Source organism: Haemorhous mexicanus, chromosome 2 (assembly GCF_027477595.1).
Source record: "Haemorhous mexicanus isolate bHaeMex1 chromosome 2, bHaeMex1.pri, whole genome shotgun sequence".
NCBI lineage: Eukaryota > Metazoa > Chordata > Aves > Passeriformes > Fringillidae > Haemorhous > Haemorhous mexicanus.
This window is the reverse complement of record NC_082342.1, coordinates 97,057,495-97,071,692: the sequence shown is the minus strand read 5'-3', so window position 1 is coordinate 97,071,692 and position 14,198 is coordinate 97,057,495.

The window sequence follows — 14,198 nt, the reverse complement described above, 5'->3', positions numbered from 1 at the left end:
TGAGATGCGACTTTTTATCAAGAATATTATTTCCCAGAATTTCTGCATATTTAGGGTCTTTTCCTAATTCTCCTCCATTTGAAGAAAAACATATAAGGAGGGACAGCTGAGGAAGTTGTCCATGTCTCATTGATGGAACTCATTATATGATTTTCTTCTTAGATCCATGGTCCCAATGCTCCTTTTTGCCTTCACTTCAGTCTTCTTGCTATTCTGGGAAAGGAACATACTGTGATTTCTTTGGGCTTTTTCTGTCACGTCTTTCACATTTTTGAGTCATTAAATTATTAATAAATGTTATAAATTATATAATAAAAAGTCTAAAATATAATTATATAATTATAAATTTATAAGTATAGATTATAAGTATTTATAAGTATAAATTATAATTATATAAACACATGCCAATAGCATGTAAGCATGTGACACTTTTATGTAAATCCTCCTTCTGAATGGCATGACCGGATCTTTGCTCCTCAGGCCTTTTGGGAGAGGTTCTGAGAGAATTGATGGTTAGGAAAAAGATGTCCACAGAGTTTTGTCACTTTTGCATAAATGCAGAGCTACCAAGTCTTTGTTTGGTGTTCAGTAGGATCTGTGCTCCGTGGTCCCGTTCCTCACCTCGCTCCCTCACAAACTACAGCTACACAGTAACATACAGCCAGGTAGTAATATCTGCCCAAACTGAGTTACATTTGGTCCAGTCTCCCATTTATGGACAGACAATAGGAACAACTGCATGGAAACCCATACCGAGGAAGGAAAAAGCTGTTGTGGGGACCACACCAAAATTCACCCTCTTTGGTAAGAACCTGTCTTGCACCCTCAGAAAGCTGATGCTGGCTGCACTGTTGAGATTGCCACAAACATTTGTCACACACTGTGGATCCCTCTGTGTCTTTTGATATGGGAAGGACACAGCGAGCTCCCTGCAAGGGCTCCCCATCACAGTTCCAGCTGCCACCATGGGACTTGTCTTCTGCTGTGGTATTGGCAAGTGAACAAGAAGCAGCAGCAAATTCAGAGGGACACGAGGAGGGGCACAAGGTCCTCTTGCAGGTACTGCTGGCACAGCTTCATGTTCCTCTGCTGCCCAGATATGAAAGCTTTAGATGAGTTGTCTGAGGGAGGAACAGAGAGAGGAAAGTTTCTTTAAGTAAACAAGATGCTGTAGGATTTGTTCAGCAATTAAAGGAATCTAGTGGAGACAAGTTCAACTTAACAAGGGAAAAGTAATTTACATGTAGAAGACAATTCTAATGTGTCTCTTTCTGAGGGAGAACACCATAAGTAGGAGATATACATCTAGGAAAACTTCTTATCACCATTATAACACACATATAAAATTGACAAAACTTTTGAATTTATGACACCATTTTTACCTTGATACAGGGTGCAACTGCCTTGCCTTCTTTTTTTTTATAAATTTGTCAGCACTTTGTCTGGGATAGAAATGTAATACATCTTTTTAAATTCATAAATAAGAAACCTCTCTCTTTATACAGCAATGAAGATGAGGAACTGTACAGTATAATTCTAGTACAAATGGTATAATAAAATCTCACTTCAAGAAGAATTAAGGGAAAAATATAAAGTAGATCTGTCAAATGTATTTGGATAACAGGAGTAAAAATACTTGACATGAGATTGTTATATATTAAGATAAGAAGCTGCTACCTCATTTTGACAGTGCCAGTGCTTCTTTACACATCAGAGGTCCGTTGCCAGTTTTCAGAACATATATCACAATGGCAACTGCTCTGTAATGGCACCCTCAGTACTGTGTGAATGTAGCACAAGTTGTGCTACAATTGTACAATTGTACAATGTCATTGGCTATAAATGCAACACCCAATGGCATTCTTCAAGCCACCAAATAATCACAAGGGATATCTTTGTTTTAAACTGAGAAACAATCAGAGTTTAACCAATCAATCACAGCTCTGCTCTCCAGTGACTGCCCTAATGCTTTAGACAAAGTTTTGGGGTGTCCAAGGCTATTTTTTCTTTATTCCTTGGTAACTGCCCAAAACTGTTCAGCTTCAGTTTGTTAGATACCCAGAGCGAGCTTTCAACAATCTTTAAAAATCGTGAGTCTGGAAATTCTGGTGACTTACCTCTTGCCTGAGCTACTTAATGATTTAAATTCATTCAAAGTCATCTAAACACCACCTAATTCTGGAACAGAAGACAAATTCTCTTTCTCTCTCAAAAGCAAACAAAACTAATTTTGCTAGAAATATCTACTCCTCAAAGAGAGTCTAATCATAAACTTGAAGCTGCAGAAGTGGCTGCCTGTAGAAATGTGGAGGAGCTCAGGCAGATCTCTTCTCCTGTAGTATCTCTAGGCAGCTGTTTTTGCAACATGCAATCTTTGGCGATCAGCTCTCTTCCCTCCACTGAATTCACAGGGATCTCCCACAGCACCCAGCTGGGTGGGCTCTTGTCCCTTTGTCAGTGCCAGGTGCCTTCAATCACAGTGCTCCACAGTAGGGAGCTTGCCCCTTGAATATCTACAGGACAATGTGTGGGTTTTCTTTGGTGATGTTTTATTTTCATTGTTCTTCCTCCAGTTATGTTTATTGTCAATTAGAAAAACAGTATAAACTAAAATGCACAGACACAGAGTCTATGTTTTACACTGTATCCACACCTTCTTGGTAGTGCACTGGTGAGAGATCTTGGGACCCTTGTCAAATGTGAGGCTGGCTGGTGACTCCCCTGCCCTAGGATAATGCTGTCTGCCCTAGGCTAGTCCAGGTGAATGCTGGTACCCTGTGACTTTCAGACGTCACTCTGCACAGACCTTCAGTGTGAAGTGACTTTTCAGCATAAAGCAGGTCAGAGCCATCAGCAGAGGGGTTCTCTAGCATGATGCTGAGAATAAGTGAAGTGTGACATGGGACTTGCACAGCCTGGCATGGGGGTGCCAGGTTGTGCAAGTACATGTGGGAGAGTTTACAGGATTGCTCAAGACAGATTTAGCCACAGCTAGGTGGCTTATTTGTCATGTGTCCTTCAGCAAAGTGGCCTATCAGCTGCACTAGGATTTCCCTCCACAGGGAGACAAGTAACTTACTGGAGAAGGGATTTGGGTGTGAACTAGCATGGATAAACTAAAGATGTCAGGGGGACCATGTATGTTATGGGAGTAAAACTAGACTAATAGTGTCTAGAGTCACAGCCTTCATGACTTAAACAGACTTAAACATGCTGCCACACTCTCCATATCCAGCCCATCTATCCCAACAAGGTCTTGTCTGAGTTCAATGGTGTTTTCAACCCAGGCTGACAATCCTGTCACAGTGTTTGGTAGCAGCACTAGCAGTACCTTCCCTTCAACTGATGCTTCTCCAGGTCTGCAGTTAGACATGATGACAGGGAACACCATCCTCTGGGTCTTGATGTTCTTTTAACACTTCATCACAGTTATCCCCTGGGCTGCAGAAACTCAATGTGGTAGCCCAGCATTCAGTGGAAAAAAGTCACAGTCAGGTTTACCAGAACTGAATGTGGTAAAGGATGGCAAAAGCAACAGAAGGCTTCTGTAAGTATATGGGTAAAAAAAGGAAACTAACAAAAATGTGGGCCCACTGCTGAGGGAGATCAGGGACCTGGTTATGCCAGACATGAGGTACTTCATGTCTTCTTTGCCTCAGTTGTTGCTAGCAAGAACAGCCTTCAAGAATCCCAGGTCTGAGGGACCAGAGGAAAGGTTGGAGCAAGAAAAATGTACCTTTGGTGGAAAAGGATCAGATCTTGGGGCACTTAAACAAACCAGGCATACATAAGTCAGTGGGGCCTGATGAAATATGTGCTCAAGTGCTGAGGAACCAGCAGCTGTCACTTTGAATTGTGAGGCCACTCTCAATGATCTTAGATCAGTCATGGTATTTGGGAGAACCTCCCAAAGGCTGGAGAACAGTAAATACCATTCCAATCTCCAAGAAGGGAAGAAGGGAAGTAGACTCTGCTCAGTCTCACCTTGATCCCTTGGAAGGTGTTGGAACCACCCTGAAAATAAATTCCAGGCACCTGAAGGGCAAGGAAGTTATCAAGGAGTGGTCAGCCTGGCTTCATCAAAACGAAGTCATATTTGACCAGCTTGGTAACCTTCCATGCTGAAATGACTGTCAGGATATATGAGAGGAGAACAGTGAATAATTTTTACCTGGACTTAAGAAAGGCTTTTGTCACTCTTGAATTATGAGCTGGATGAGCAAAAGTGAGGTGAAATGGCTGGCCCCAGAGGGTTGTGGTCAGTCTCATGAAGTCTCGTTGGAGGCTTCTCACTAGCAGTGTACCCCAGAGATCCAATCTCGTTTAACATCTTCATTATTGATCTGGATGACAGGGCAGAGTGCACCCTTAGCAAATTTGTAGATGACACAAAACTGGGAAGATTGACTGATATGCCAGGGTTGTGCTGCCATCCAGAGGGACCTTGACAGGCTGAAGAAATGAGCCACCAAAAACCTCATGAAGTTCAAGAAGGGGAAGTGAAAAGTTGTGCACCTGGGGAGGGGAATATCCCAGGTACCAGTGCGTGCTGGGGGTTGCCCAGCTGCAGAGCAAGTATTGCTGTCCACTGGGTCAGGGGAGGTGATCGTTCTCCTCAGCACTTGTGGCACTGTCCTCAGCACAAGGGGATGGCTGTGTCCAGCTCTGGGCTCTCCAAGAAAGAGTACCAGTGCAAGAGGACACAGACATACTGGAGGAATTCCAATGAATGTCCGTCGAGATTGTAAAGGGGCTGCAGCACCTCTGATATGAAAACAGTCTGAGAGAGCTGGGACTATCCAGCCTGGAGAAGAGAAGGCTCAGAGGGATCATATCAATGTAGAAAAATATCTGAATGGAAAGTTCAAAGAGGACAGAGAGAGGCTCTTTTCAGTGGTGACAAGACAAGTGGCAAAGGGCACAACCTGAAACTCAGGAGGCTCCTTTTATATATATAAAAAAATGCTTTACTGTGAGGATGGTCAAGCACATGCACAGGTTATCCAGAGGATTTGTGGAGTCTCTGTCCTTGGAGATATGTCAGTTGTCCAGGCATAGTCCTGGCCAACTGGCTCTAGGTGTCCCTGCTTGAGCAGGAGTGTTAGACCAGTTTCTGGAGGTCTCTTAGAGCCGTAAACACTTTGTGATTCTGTGAAGTTTATGCACCTAAAAGAACCCCATTCCTAATGGTTTGAGGAGCTCCAAGCCAATGAAGGTGACATGCCAAAAGTGCAGCAGTTATGCACATGCTGGGTCAGCTCATCAGCTACACTGGGGGGAAAGGGAAACCTGAAATGAAGCCTTGGACCTTCAGATGAGGGCAAATCTCATAGCCAAGGAGGGTTACGTTTGTCACAGCAAAGACAAAAAGCAGCATTTCTGAAGACTGTTGGCAGAGTTAATGTTTACAGTAACATCCTTTTTCATAAAGGAAGGGGTCAAATGAAGAGCATCAGCTACTGTATTTTCTTTGTTCAGCAGTTGGGGATCAAAACACACTCTTACCATGCAAATGAGGGGTGAAATAACAGACCCTTTTCCACTCTTTTTTTGAGCAGACAGGATTACAGCACAGATTGTGTTGTGAAACAAAGAATAGCTCCACAGGAGCCATGACTCTTTCTATGAATCATTCTGCCCCCCTCTCACCTTCCCATATATCCATTTTTTCTGTAATTTTTCTTAAGGGTAAATATCTTCTAGATGGGAATGCCATGCTAACTGAATGGCTAGACTTTAACATGGCTAAAGTTGGCCATTTACTAGCTACAATTTTATTTAATAAGTAGCGACTGAAAATGGTTATTTGCCTTCCTACTTGGAGACAGAAAATATCCTTTAACCATAAGCATATGCATTATCAAAATTATAAACATATCCTTCCCCTAAAGTGGCAAATAGAAATAAAAGTCATAATACACCTCCAATACCAGGGGAGAAATTAGGGTGGAGAGCCTGAAGAGATGGGGTATATGTTTTTCTGCATAATGTTAAGTCAACAACAGCTTCGTGTGAAGAGAAATTATATATGGAGCCATGGTGAAATTTACAGGAACTGTTGTGGAGAACCTGAAATGTGTTACAGAACAAAGAAAAAGATTTGGAGTTTAAAGGTTACATCAGATTTAGAAATCAAAGGAAACAAGCCAATGCAGTTAATTCATGCTAATACTGGTGGAGAAAGGATAACAGGTGTATCTAAGGACTGCTTGGTGGGCATTAATGGACATGGTTTCTCTCTAACTTTCAAGGGGCTGTTTGTCAAATACTTCCTGACGTGCTTCAAAGTGAGTATTTCTTTTTGTGCATCTGATGTGCTCAGTTCACATTTCCAAGGGCCAGTTTTGCTCCTCAGAGCAAAGCAGAAGTTATGAGTCTGCCCTGACTGGAGTAGCTTTTTTGGTCTTAGCCTAACATCCAGTGGTTTATAAAATCTTAGTTTTCCTACCTTCTCTCCTGGGGACACAGCAGTCAGATAGCACAGAAAGATAACTTCAAGAAAGAAAAATGCTATTTATCTGCTTGCTGTAGCCTGCTCCTTTTCTCCTGAAATTCTCAGTGGTTGGCCATAATCTGGCCCAAAGCACATTCACTTGCAGTAACACTGATAGATATTATGTGTCACATATCACTTTGCAGTAATTTCCTGGACTCAGCAATTACTTCTCTAATGTTTTGTTTCATCTCTTAAAAAATGCCTAAGTGAAAAAATTAATTTTTTCATGCATAAAAGTAATTTTAGGAAGCTCTGGCCCTTTTGTACTGAGATGATGCTTCCCAAGCTCATTGCAGGATGTATATCTGCTACAAATATTATTTCTGTGTTTGTGCTCGTTAAAATGAGAAAAGGTAACATTTCAATGCATAGATATATCCCAAGTATTTTTCTGCTAATTGTTTTTTTCAAATTATTCTTACTGACTTACTGAATGACAGAATCATTTAGGTTGGAGGAGATGTTCAAGATCATCAAGTCCTACTGTTAACCCAGGACTGCCAAGTCCATGAAAAAACTGTGTCCTCAAGTGCCACATTTACACGTCTTTTCAGCACCTCCACTGATGGGGACTTCACCACTTTCCTGAGCAGCCTGCTCCAGTGATTGACATCCCTTTCCATGAAGATATTTTTCCTCATATCCAACCTAAAGCCTGGCACAATTGGGGGCCCTTTCCTCTTGTCCTATTGCTTGTTTCTTGGGAGAAGAGGCCAACATCCAGCTCATTACTGCTTCCTTTCAGGGACTTGTAGAGAGGGATGAGGTTCCCCCTGAACCTCCTTTTCTCCAGGCTAAACAACCCCAGCTCCCTCAGGCACTCCTCACAGCACTTGTGCTCCAGACCCTCCACCATCTCCACTGCCCTTCTCTGGACATGCTCCAGCACCCCAATGTCTTTGAGGTGCTGTTGACTTACAGATCAGCAAAGAACAAGGGCAGATTCTTAGGAACATGGAAAATGAAAAAGGAAAAACGGAAAGAAGGAAGTAGAGGGGAGGTGAGAGAAGAAAAGGAAATGGAGAAGAGATCTAACACAGTGATCAGTGAATGCAAGCCTTGAAAGAACCTGAGGACTGGCCACAGGAAAATCACAGGTACAGCTTTATGGAGGAGATACAGTCACAAACAAGACACTCAAGCCATCAAAAGACATTTCTGCATTTCTAGGTGCTTACATTTCTGAAGTACCATCTCCAGAAGAAAACAAGGTTTTCCTTTTAGTAAGTACACAGCACACCAAGGCTGAACAGTTTGTTAATGTGAACATTGGCGAGAAGAGCGATTCCAGCAATCAAGGTTCTGACACATCAATTAAAGTAGTTGGGTTAGACTAAAAGAATATTGTCAAACACCCATTTGCCCAATTTTGTAGACAAAATTCATATGATTGGGGGGAGTGTGTGGCTTTGTGCTCACACAGTCAAGGACAGTGAGGGTAGGAGCACACCTGGCTTAGTGTAAGTGTTGTTGCTGGCTCTGTGAATGCAGGTTTAAGTGCACACAGAGCCCCAGGAAGCCCCTGCTCCCGAGGAGACTGGAGACAGAAGCTTCACTGCTATGTAGGATTGTACAGTTTTGTTAAGAAAATATAATGAGGGTTTTTGGACAGAAAAATTGCAGGATTTAGCTGGAATGTGAGGAATCTTTGGGTCCCTAGTTAATTATGATTTGCTTTGTTATAGCAACAGAAATAGTGACAGAGAAAGGGAGATGGTTCTTGTCTTGAAGAGCATGCACTGCTGTTATCGTCTTATTTGTATTCTTCCTCCTTAAAAGTAGCTACTGTTTACAAAGTATCCACAGTAAATCCAAACAGTGGGATGGAGACTGAGATTGACTAAGTGAAACCTGCCCTAAGTGTGCACCCAAGAGATCAACTGAAATCAATTTGTCCTGCAGAGGTAGGTGGTTATACATCAAAGCTGAGAAAAATCACACTGGAAGCCACGGGAACACTTTCAAGCATGAAAACTGTGGGTTGACTACAGAATATGCCCTTATTACTGAAGAGTGTGTGCATGTGTGTGCTTGCCTGAGTCATAGAGAGACAGAGAGTGGAGGAGAGAGAACAAGAGAAAGGGGGAAAGAAAAAAAGGAGGAAAAAAGAAATCACTAGAGACACGCAGATGCAAAAGCGCAGTGGTTGTATGAAATTATTTTGAGCTTTTTGTACAACTTACATAATTCTCAAGTAGAAGGAAATAAAGCTGTAATTTATGCAGTTCTCCCTAGCAAGTAAAAAAAAAGAAAAGTTATTTTTACAACTCCCTATATTGATTTTATTTTTAGAACACTTTCTAAAACAAGTGGAGAATTCAATCCTACTCTCTGAGGCATGTCAATTTTTGCCCACATAGTCGATGGAAAGATTGAACCCTAAGTGCAGATCATGACATTCTGCTGTGGTAAAAGCTGTTTCTGTTTGCTTTAACTCTCATGCATAGTGGCAAATGCCACCTGTGACACATTGGTATAAGTACAACTATCTCTATTGCAGCCAGCGACTGCAACACACTGGAAGTTGTTTCTGAAAGTTACTTGACTCTCTCTATTCAGATGAATTTTCCCTAAGATTTTTAATACAAGAAAAAATAGTTAAGTTATAGACACAAACTAATTTTACCTGCCAGGGCTTTTTTTCAGAACATGACACCAATTAACAAAAAATAATATGTATCAAGAGAAAAACAGTTTGTGGTCTGCAGTGGAATGTGTTTCTTTCTAACCCTGTTCAGGAAAAGCCTTGAATTTTTGCTTAGATCCTTCCTAATCATGCCTGTAGGCATTGCTTAATCAGTTCTAAACAGCCATTCTTCCAATCGCTGCCCTCCATGGTTTTGTGCATTTAAGGACAAGTAGTGAAGACCTGGCCAGAAAAGTGTCCATTAGTTTACTCTTTTCATTGCCTCCCACACACCAGCATTTTCTTGTACTGTCAAATGAACTTGTTTCCACTACTACTTAAATTGCTGTGGCTATGAAAGCAGAACCAGAAATTGCCAGAGCCATCTAAATCAATAAAAATCTATTGCCTCCTAAACCTGAATTTGTCTAATTACATTATCTTTCCAGAGATATGGGTTACAAGATTGCTGTGCTGCCAGCAGCTTATTTCTTTTTGCATGATGTGAGAGCCCAGAGAGGACAGCAGGGCAGCAGACTGCCTCCCCATGACAGCCTGAGCAACATTTCCAGCTGTCTCTTCATCTTCCAGATGCCTCCTGCTTCAGACAGCTCTTCACAGTCTTGGGCCTCCCAAGGAAGCCTGCATACCTGTTTTTTATTGACTTTGGTTGCTACCATAGCTATTATTTATTAGTCAGCTTTTTGGATGGGGAATCGGCTGTCTTGCTTGCCTGGTCCAGGTTCTGGTCTCCATGCCTGCTGATCCCCAACACGGTGCCAGCTCCTCTATTGGGAATTACATGGCAGGAACAAATTCTTTTCTTCTCCATCCATGTTGGCTGTCCAGGTCCTTGTCTGCCATAAGAATGAAGAACTGTCAGGTTCTAGCTCCAAAAATCCTTCCTGCTCCCTCCTCTGTGCTGCAGCCCACGCTGGCCTAGTTTTGAATCATGCTGGAAAATGGATATAAGCAGCTAAAATTTCTTTCCTGTGCAAGGTAATATACCCTTTCTAATATTAATATCTAGAGGATACCCAGATCTTCAGCAATTTAATAAATCCAGATGAGTACTAAAAAATTGTGAGGATTGACAGACCTTCTAATAATCATGACGAACACTAAGTGAAAATGTCTGTTAAAATTTTGCCAAGAAACTATTTTTGTCCTCAGGCCACATTTTGTTACTCTGCTTGCATGCCTCAGTGTATTTCCTTCCAACCTGGCTATACAGCTCTATAGATATAAAAATACATATGAATGTGAGCATTATCTATATACCTCTTGTTTCCCAAACCTGAAGTAATTTATGTAATTATACACATAATGTATTTTATCCAAATACACAAAGAATATTTTTTTTCTAAATGCCACTTAGTATCTAGATTTAACTTAAACCACTACTTAGTCTATCTTCCTTAATAGGATACTAAAAAGGAATTTTATGACAACATTATCAGTAGCATTTTGCTGATAATTAGAATAACAATAATAATACTGAGATATTTCTTCAGTAATAATGGTGTTATTAATGAGATTTTTATGAAAGACAGACTTCTTTAGTATAATTATGAAAATTGATCTTTTTCATTTTACTTATTCACTGAAATCAGATAAGTGGCTTAACTACATGTATTATTTCTAATAAATATTCAAAAGAATGCATTTAAACAAGGCACCTCATTCTATTCTTGCTCATATTCCTTGCATTTAAATAAAAGTGTAATTGCTCTGCTTTTTTAAACTGCTAGTTTGGATTAGCTGTCTAACCTGTACAGTGTAGCTGTTTTCTGTTTGCATTTTTAATAGCTTTATTACCATTTGGTGAAGCCTTAATTTCTCACTCCCTTGAAGAGTCCTGCCTTTAAGTCAGCTCTACAATTTAACCAACAATAATCTGTCAAGATAAGATAAAGACCTGCACCAGATGAAATGCAGTATTTTTGTGTAGCATTCTGTCATTGTTAAAGGAAAGATCTGAGTATGTCAAAATGTAACACCTGAAAGTTTAATAAACTTTGTAGCATAATTTTACAGTTCACATTTTAAAATAAATTGTTCTAGAATACATTAGCTTGTTCACTAGTGAAATCAGTTAAATATCTATATAAATATGTTTGGGTGAAGGGAGCCAGCAGTTTCTCAACAAGGATTAAAGTTCTTTCAGTTTTCAAGCCTCAGATTAAGTCACTTCTGAAAATCCTTGCTACAATTCAGTTCTATTAACTCTGCAGTTTCCCCGTAGTTCCTTCATAATATTTGGCCTTAACATCACTGCAGAGGTTCATTCAATATTACAAACATTCTTTTTTTTCAGAGTTGCTAATACTGAGGCAATTGAAGTGAAGCATACTTAAGCCCTCGCTTTCAAGACTTGTGCTGGTCTTCAAGTATTCCAATTTCTTTTCACATTTCTCTTTCATTTACTCATGCAAGTAGTTTTTTTTAATATATGAAGATGAGGTCTTAAATCCATGTTAGTGTTAAACAGTAACTGAATCATGTCATGTATGTATGAACTAATATACTTCCAGGACAGAAGAGTGAAGAATGAGTTTCTCAGTTCTACCTTAGCCAAACTTGCTGTTCCCTGTGCAAATGAGCACAAATGCATTTCATTTTAGCAGGCATATTCAATGCAAAGGGCAGAAGCATGGGGTCTGTGAGTTACTCCTGAGTCCATGAGAGTAGATACAGGATCAGGTACATGGCTGGGGAGGGAAAGCCAGAGCACTGTGTGTGTGGAACATTTTGGGCACCCCTCTGTTCTCTGGACAGCTTGGACTGTGCTGTGATCTTTCTGTGCTGAGTCCTAGAAGGGAGGTTCCTCAGGAAAGGACTGTTCTGTATTGCTCACAGGGGAAAGGCCCATACAACATGGCCTTTTCAGGAAGCATTAGGGTTTTACACCTAATATTTGAGATATATATATCTATTTTTAGTAACTGAACTCTTATTAATACTTCTTCCTTTTTCTTTCCACCTGAAATAAAATCTGCAGTAAACTAAAAAATCATTGCTGGCATCTGTTTGCAGGTACTGAGCTCAGCTCACTTCTTGGCCTCAAGCTGTTTTCTCTTTCTACAATGACCAGTCCTCCCTTCTGAGGTTGGTTTAAACTCTCCCAGGGGAGCTTTGTAAAACACAGACTTCCATTAAATGGTTCTATTTTAATGACTCATAATTTTGGAAGTGGAGAATATCTTATTTGATGCCAAATTTGCCAGTCTGTTTAACTGCAATGTTCCATCTTCCTGAACTACTGCTTGGAGGGCCTTGAAGGTTTGGCACCATAGATCCTGTATTAATTGCAAAGACCACAGTACAGTGTATTTTCATTTCTCACAGCCAGTTATTCAGGTGCTGCAAGGCATAATTGAATAGACTTTGATTTATGAGAAACAGGCCTGAGACTGTAAAGGCTGTTCATAATTTAGCTCTGCTTTGACATAAACTTGGTGATTCTGAGGGCCTTGTTTATTAGTTATGAGACAAAGAATCTGATTTTCTGAACAAACAGGGAAGAGAGTTCTGCAATAAAAACATTTAGTGGGTGGTTCATGAAACACTGCTGCCAGAAATTCAGCTCAGTTTTAAGGTTAAAGCCATACACTGTTTTGTATTGCTCACATGAGAAAGGCCCATGTGGCCTTTCCAGAAAAAGCACTGAGATAAAAACCTCACATTTAAGAAATAGGAGCTCTGAAAATTAGGCTCTGATATCTGTTGTTAAAGTCTTAAAAGTATTTGTGACTTCAGAAGTATTTACCAGTGGTTGCTAATTCATGGCAAACATGGAAGGTAGCTCAGTGATAGTCATTATCCTTATTCAACAAACAGTAGTTCTTTTTCTGCCTGCATATTTGGGAGTTGAAAATGTGAATAAAGGCAGCTTATGAACAACGTCACAACCCAAAAGCCTATAAAAAATCATGGGAGAGCCTGCAGTGGGCACAACCCTTAACTCATGCTGGGTGTCTGTCTGAAATACGCTTGCTCCAAGCACAATCTCCATTGAACAAAGCATGCAATCATATTCCTAAGTCCATACTTGTGCTTAGGGCCTAATCTGTGCTTGAAGGACTTTTTGGAAGTGCAAACTAACATGCCTGTGCTCTGACTCCCTCTGGGAGATACAGTTTAGAGCAGGGGAAAGGGTTCTTTGGCAACTCAGTTTGATCAGCTCAGAAGACCACAAAACATATGAGGCAAAAGAGCTTTTCCGCCAGCAGCAGGGGCCAGGAGATCAGCACCTCTTGCACGGAGGCTTGAAGCTGTGTAAGATGTCCCCTGTTACTGCCATGCCAAGTGACAGCAGTACTGTGTGGAGGTGCTGATCCCTGACCATGGTGGGAGGTTACTGCTCCAGCAGCTCTGGCTGTGTGAACAATCCTGTAAAGCACTTTGGCAGGAAGCAGCCAGGTTAATGCCAGCTGCCCAGCTTATCCAGGCTAACCCAGGCAGCTTTGCCCATGCAGCAGCAACAATGGTGACCTCCAGGAACAAGTTGGTGACACCCTCCTCTGACACAGCTCTTGCCACAGTAATTAATGACTTTTAACCTGATTATCTTTCCACTGTCTGAAGTGAGTCACAGATGTGAACATCTCTTCCTACTAGGAGCCCAAGCCTGGAAAAGCTTTTATATGAGTATAAACCAAGACAGAAGGAAGGGCAGGTAGAGGCTCCTTCTAAGCAGGAGAAATGGTGCAACTGACAGAGCTGAAGCCAGCTGGATTCAAAACGTACCTAAAGGCCTTCCTGAACTACAGCCTTACAGCTACTATCTCAAGCTGGTCTCAAAACAGAATCTCATATCCCATGTTTGTTACAATTCTCCACAACAAAACAACCTGAGTTTAAAACTAGTCCATGCTGGAAACAGATGCTCTTTGAGGTTAGCATGATGGACTCCAAGTTTCTGCCTCTCAGGTAGTTTTTTATTTTTTAAGAAGTAGGAGTACTACACCACATGTGTGTGATGTGTCAAAGAAAGGCACAAAAAATTATTTCAGCAAAAGGCTCTGACTGGAATAAGAACGGAGAAGCCAAGAGTCTCGTGGTTCTATAACAAGT